Source organism: Cyprinodon variegatus, unplaced genomic scaffold (genome assembly GCF_000732505.1).
Source record: "Cyprinodon variegatus isolate N-32 unplaced genomic scaffold, C_variegatus-1.0 Scaffold103, whole genome shotgun sequence".
Taxonomy (NCBI): Eukaryota; Metazoa; Chordata; class Actinopteri; order Cyprinodontiformes; family Cyprinodontidae; genus Cyprinodon; species Cyprinodon variegatus.
In genome coordinates, this window is record NW_015150556.1 from 236,972 (window position 1) to 243,369 (window position 6,398).

The following is a 6,398-nucleotide window of genomic DNA, read 5'->3' on the forward strand; positions in this document are numbered from 1 at the left end:
TTTTCTAATTATTATCTTTATCATTTTTATTAGAATTTAAATATTTTTAAATGTTGAAGGTAATAAAAAATGGATGTCCTTTTCAGTTTTAAAGATCACATTGCAGATGGTTTAATTCAGCAAAATGTATTCACTTAGTGGGGAAAAAAACACAGTATTGGTTTAATCTTATTGCAGATATACAACTAAAGTTTCTAAAGCTGTTCACCAAAGTAGTTATTAAGATTTATATGTTATTTATTTTAGGTGACTGCTGAATGTTTCAGATCATGGAGCTCATTTTACTACACAAAGCCAACTTAAGAAAATACACAAAGCAGCCTAAAAAATTATTTTATCAATTCCATTTAAAAGGGTATCCAAACTAATAGGCATTTCATTCATCAAACAGAAACCAAACTCAAACAAACATATCTAGAGTAAAAAACGGTAATGTTCTGCTTTGGGGAAACTTCTCTGTTTCAGGCCTCAAGATAGTACTTAATAAAAAAACAAGGTCTCTATTCAGTAACAAGGGGGCACCTGGAATTGAACCAGAGACCTCTTGATCTGCAGTTAAATGCTCTACCACTGAGCTATACCCCCAAACCACCCCATTGAGAGACACAACATTGCCTAAGTTTGCATGATTGCCCAAAAATGCTGACCGTCATTGGGTTTAATATAAAACCATCGAGACAATGTTGAATGTTTATCTTACCAAACCAGGTGTCAATACATTGCATTAATTAGACTAGTACAAAGCAAATTTTATTTTCCTTCCTTTTCAGAAGCTTTGCCAAGTAATCAACATTTTTGGGCTATCATGCAAACTTAGGCCATATTGTCTCTATAGATCTGGAGGGTGTTATAAGTTTGGGGGTATAGCTCAGTGGTAGAGCATTTGACTGCACATCAAGAGCAATGTCAAACCCATTTAATAGATGCTCAAGGCCTTGAGACAGTAAGAAGGGGGCATCTGGAATTGAACCAGAGAGCCCTTGATCTGCAGTCAAATGCTCTACCTTCCAGAGTTATAGTGACAATATGGCCTAAGTTCATATGATTGTTGGACAATGCTGACAGTCATTGTTTTTAATATAAAACTGTCAACACAATGTAGATCTGACAGAATTTCAATACATTCCATTAATGAGACCAGTACAAAGCAATCTTCCTTTTAAAGCTTTTGTACTTTATAGACACTTAAAGACTCAAGAGAGTAAGCAGGGGGCATCTGGAGTTGAACCAGAGACCTCTTGATCTGCAGTCAAATGCTCTACCACTGAGGTATACCCCCACCGTGAAAGGATCAAAGATTAACAAAAACAATACGGCATAAGTTTGCATGATTGCCCAAAAAATGCTGAACAATGGCTTTAATATAAAACCATTGAGACAATGTTGATCTGACAAGATCAGGTTTTTCAGAAGCTGTTCCACTTAATAGAGGCTCTATAGCCTTGAGATGGTAACAAGGGGGAATCTGGAATTGAACCAGAGACCTCTTGATCTGCAGTCAAATGCTCTACCACTGAGCTACACCCCCAAAGCACAGAATGCTTAGGGATTCACCGATATTTGGCTAAACTTTGCTGTTTCAGAACCTGAACAACTTGAAATACTTTATCAAAGTGTGAGTTATGATCAAACTGAGACCCAGTTAAAAAACAAACAAACTCCCAGCTGTTACAAACTTTCTTTTTTTCACATCCCTTTTGGCTGAGATTCCCTTACAAGGGCAGGGTGCTATTTAAAGCCTGCTAATGTGCTTAGATTCCATCACACACATTTAAGAAGTGTAGACTTGACAGATTTTTGCTGTTGAATGTCTATTTTTCACCACTTGATGGCCCCATTGAGCCTTTACAGCGTACAGTATACGAGGCCTTAAGACATTGACTATTTTGAAAAAGAGTTATTGAAGTGCTCCAAATCATCACTGACATGTCCACATATTGTGGATACAAATATGGGCTATGGAAAATATTGGTATGAATGAGGCTAAACATTCAGTCCACTTTTTCTTGAATCTGATCCAACTACATTATGACATTTAGTTTTTTAATAGATCTTGCATTGTAATAATAATTTACTGAATTATTCAGGGGTAGCAGTAGGTAAATGCCACTGTACATACAAAACAGTAACTCATTATATTGAGTTACTATCTCATTATAATGAGATAATTTATTTATTTTATTTTTTTACAGAGTGGTGGAAACGGGTTTCCATATGAATCTGATAGTTGGTCTTTAAAAAGATTTTAACCTCGGTGCGCGAACCCTTGGCCTGATTTTACTCTGAGTTTCATCAACAGCACCAGCTCATTAAAAATGATGGTGGCAGAGTTAAACTGCAACAAAAAATGTTTCATATTACCTTTCTCAATATAGCTTACTCAATGAATAAAATCGTATGCTAACACATATGTGTTTCCAACTTGTAGCATGAAAACTATGCAAGATATCAGTCATGTAGTTATTAACAAACAGCATGACCATTTTAGACCAAAGGGCAATGGAAAGCTTTAAGTATTGGAGATAACAAGCCAGATGAGTGGTTATAGCACATTATGACCTAAACTGTTGAAATACAGTATATTGACGCTAGGGAGACTTTTGTAAACATTACATTTTGCAAGTTTACCAATAGATTATGAATATTTGAAATAGCTAGAACTGGAAGTTATAGTTATTTAATAGATCATTCAAATTGAGTTGCCTCCATCAATTTAGTCATTTATACATTGGCTATGAACAGAGTTATTAATCACCCACCACAGAAATCAGTCTCTGTTCATTCAGATGTTACTGTAAGAAGAGTCAATCTGGTCTGAGTGATAAAGAGTTCACTGTATAAAATAAACACAAAAAAAAAACACGGGTTAAAATATTAGCTAATAATCCCTATCAGAGAATTATTATAATTAATAGCTATGAACAACTATGCACTTTTGAAATAAGCACAAGTAGATAAAACAAATTAAAGGGGAAAAGGATGTTTAAAAGGCTCTTCAAGAGTGAGAAATTTTCCATTTTTAAGGCGTAATGCATTATAGGGTGTCCTTTGAAATAGCAGCAGATAAATGTGAATTAATCTTGATGCAAAGACATTAAATGCAGTCAAAACAGTGAAGTTTAATTTGGTTTTACAGTGAAAATTAACAATGACTCAGGAATGCATTAAAGCTGCGATGAAGCTAAAATAGAAATAGATTTGCTTAGCTGATCCCTAGGTGGTCCAGCTCTCGCGGCTCCAGCTGAAACAAGGGAGAGGTTAGAGCTTTGTTAAAGTCCAGGAGCTGTCTCTCCAGACACAGATGGTAACACCATGTTGTTCAGTCAGCTCAGAGAGCATTAACATTCAGTTCAGGACTCTTAAACCCATCAGCAGTTGAATCAGAAAGCTTCTTCCATATAACACACAAAGACAACTATCTATTCTATCTAGTTCACCCAAGCAGAGCACTTATTAAACATCAGATGGAAAGATGGTTGTTACTGTTTGGCTCGGTGGAATGGTTCAGTTCTTTCTGGCCCACAAACCCCATCCTTAGACCAGTATGGTCATCAAACAGGCAGCTCTCAAAGAGATTTGGATGAATCCAAAGATAAACAAGAGGCAACTTGCAGGACTTAATTTTATAACTCATGGTAGCATTAAACGGGATGTCTCCCTTTAACAATGGCGGTTAGCTGGTTCTTTCAGGCAGGACCAGTATGGCCCAGGTCAGCAGCTTCTAATGGCTCCTCGGCAAAAAATTAGTCCCAGCTGTTGCATAGGCAGTTAGATGTAGGTTGACAAGAGTTGGATAGTTCTCTCATCTGCTTCAGCAGGAAGGTTCATACACTGCGTTCATTATAGTCTGACTCTGTCGAGCCAGCATAGACTTCTCCGGAGGAATTTTGCGACTACTTGGCTTACCTTTTAGCTGAGAACCGGTTAGTCTAGCCTTATGCGGCTGTAGTAGCCTGATAAACCAGACTAAATTTGAGATTAAATGTGTAATCTGGCCCCGATGAATGAGACATCGGAAGACTGTTGATGAGAACAACCCGTTGTCTTTCAAACCATGTCTGTGCCTATTGGCCAACACTCTGACCAATGAACGCAACTAACTGTGACATAGTAAGCGTGACAGAAAGCTGGTGGGGGAGTGTAAACAAACAGCCTGTCTGTAAAATGGCCTATACGTCCTTCTTAAAAATGAATGAGCGTAGAGCCTCTTCCTGCTCACGTTTCAACGAAAACCCCAAGTCTAATCCTTCTAAAACTGATTCCAAAGCTGAGTCAAACGAGAACTATTCAATAGTTGTTGCCATCTTCCTTGTTGTGCTTCTGCAGCGTTGTGCAGCTTTGTCGTCACACCCTCAAAACCCTGCCTGCTTTGCATCCAGAAATTCAAAGCACATCTCTGCGTTGTGATTGGCCCACCAGTTCTAGGGCCTGGGGCATTGATCGAGGCTAGACCAACTCGCAGGCAAAAATGATTTTGGCCGCTGGTGGGTGGGGCTAGTTTACTAGGCTGCCGCTGTAGACCACTGGCAACAGGAAGTTGAATACTGTAGGAGCCGGATCCTTAAATAAACTCACTGGCAGAGATGTGACTTTAGAGGGGAGTGGCTACTGTTACATCACTGACATCTGATCTTAACAATTATCAGAAAGCTTTAACAGTTTTTAAAACCTGCAGTAATAATAGAAACTAGAGGAAATTTAACTTACCATATTTCATTTCAGTAATTTTTAATCCCTAGATTCACTGTCTGATATGTTATTCCTCTAAATTAAATATGGAAATTTACTTGAACATCATTTAACCAAATATGCTATGGCACGATGACAATTTTTACAGAAGAATAAGGTTAAACTTACATGTTTAAAGGTTTTTAACATCCACCTATAGTGTTTCAGCAATAGATTTCCAGGGAACATCTGCTCATATTACATGAGTAAATGTCTCAAAACACACCCTACTGCCATTGTATCTTGTATCAACACAGCATGAATGGGCTGTTCAGTGATTTGTTTAACAAACAAAATGCAGCCAAGCCCAGCCAAGTTCTCTGCTCAAATAAACATTCTTTACTCTAGAATTTGTTTGTTTCTTATCAATTCAGTTGTTTAACACATGATCTCTTGCATAATTTCTGAAGGTCATGCTCATTAATTATTACTAGGCTATGTGGAACTTTGTTCTCTGACACACTTTAGAACACAACACCCCTGCCTTAATTACCTTGCCCTATATGCTGTTAGCATGTCACTTTGTGCAATGATTGCTTATCTAAAGACCTGCTTCTGCTTCATGACCTAAAAGCTATTGGTTAAAACATCGTACAATTTTCAAAGAGAAAATCATAAATGAAAAAAAAATGCATCAAATTTGGACAAAAAAGAGGTGTGCCTGTTTCTAGTCTGAAATATGGCATATGATCTGAATTGGCATTTGTTTTGTGTCAATGAATAACAAAACATTAAAGTTATACTTTTTTTTTTTATAAAGAGTGTTTGGTCTATGAGGACTGTATGTGGGTGGAGGGAGAAGCCAGGCGGAACCAGCTGCTCAAACCAGAACAGTTCAGGGCTGCTGGCCTCTCCCATTGAACCTTACTCTCTTGCCCGCTCAATTCATCAGTATCCGGTGCAATCTGACTGCTCCCTCTCAAAATTATCATGGTTGGGATTACTCTGATTGCCATGTTTGTGTAGCTAAAAGTGCAGTTTGCCTTTGTCAGTCATAGCTGCCACAGCAGCTGGCCCTAAATCCATAGGACCTTTTGGTGTCCTTTGGGTTACTCCTTCCTGACAGCACTTTTCGTGTACCTCGTGTACCTCGAAAGAACTTAGGGTTTTAGCACTTTTACTGTTACCTGGCAATTTATTCCATTATTATTGAGCCATAAGAATCAAATGCTGCTTCTCCATGTTTGGTTCGGGGTCTGGTTGTGCAGAGTAGATCTGAGCCAGAAAAGAGGTCTGGGTGGTTGATACACTTTCAAGAAGTCTGGTATTTTTCTGCTAAGTTATTCAGGGACTTATAGACCAATATAAGTCTTTTAAATTCTAATCTCTGAGATACAGGGAGCGAGTGTAACGACTTTGATGCTGGGGTGATGTGCTCCACTTTCTTAGTTGTAGTAAGGTTGCGGGCAATACTATTCTCAATCAACTGAAGCTGTCTGATCAACTTTGTAGGTGCACCTGTAAAGACATAATTGCAGTTATCAATTTGGCTAAAGATAAACATGTGGATTAGTTTTTTGAGATCCTTCAGAGGCATCAGTCTTTTAATCCTGTATATTTCTTGAAGTGATAAAAGACTATGTTTGTTATTGTCTTAAGTTTAATCATGTAAAGCACTTTGAATTGTCTTTGTACTGAATTGTGCTATACAAATAAATTTGCCTTGCCTT

At 37.8% G+C, this 6,398-nt stretch overlaps 3 non-coding genes across 3 annotated transcripts; all 3 read right to left on the reverse strand.

The window, feature by feature from the left end:
* Positions 1-513: 513 nt before the first annotated feature.
* Positions 514-585, reverse strand: trnac-gca. Its single transcript has one exon. It is a non-coding gene; the product is annotated as a tRNA-Cys (tRNA).
* A 622-nt stretch (positions 586-1,207) lies between these two features.
* Positions 1,208-1,279, reverse strand: trnac-gca. Its single transcript has one exon. It is a non-coding gene; the product is annotated as a tRNA-Cys (tRNA).
* Positions 1,280-1,456: 177 nt separating this feature from the next.
* On the reverse strand, positions 1,457-1,528 carry trnac-gca. Its single transcript has one exon. It is a non-coding gene; the product is annotated as a tRNA-Cys (tRNA).
* Between the last annotated feature and the right edge of the window lie 4,870 nt (positions 1,529-6,398).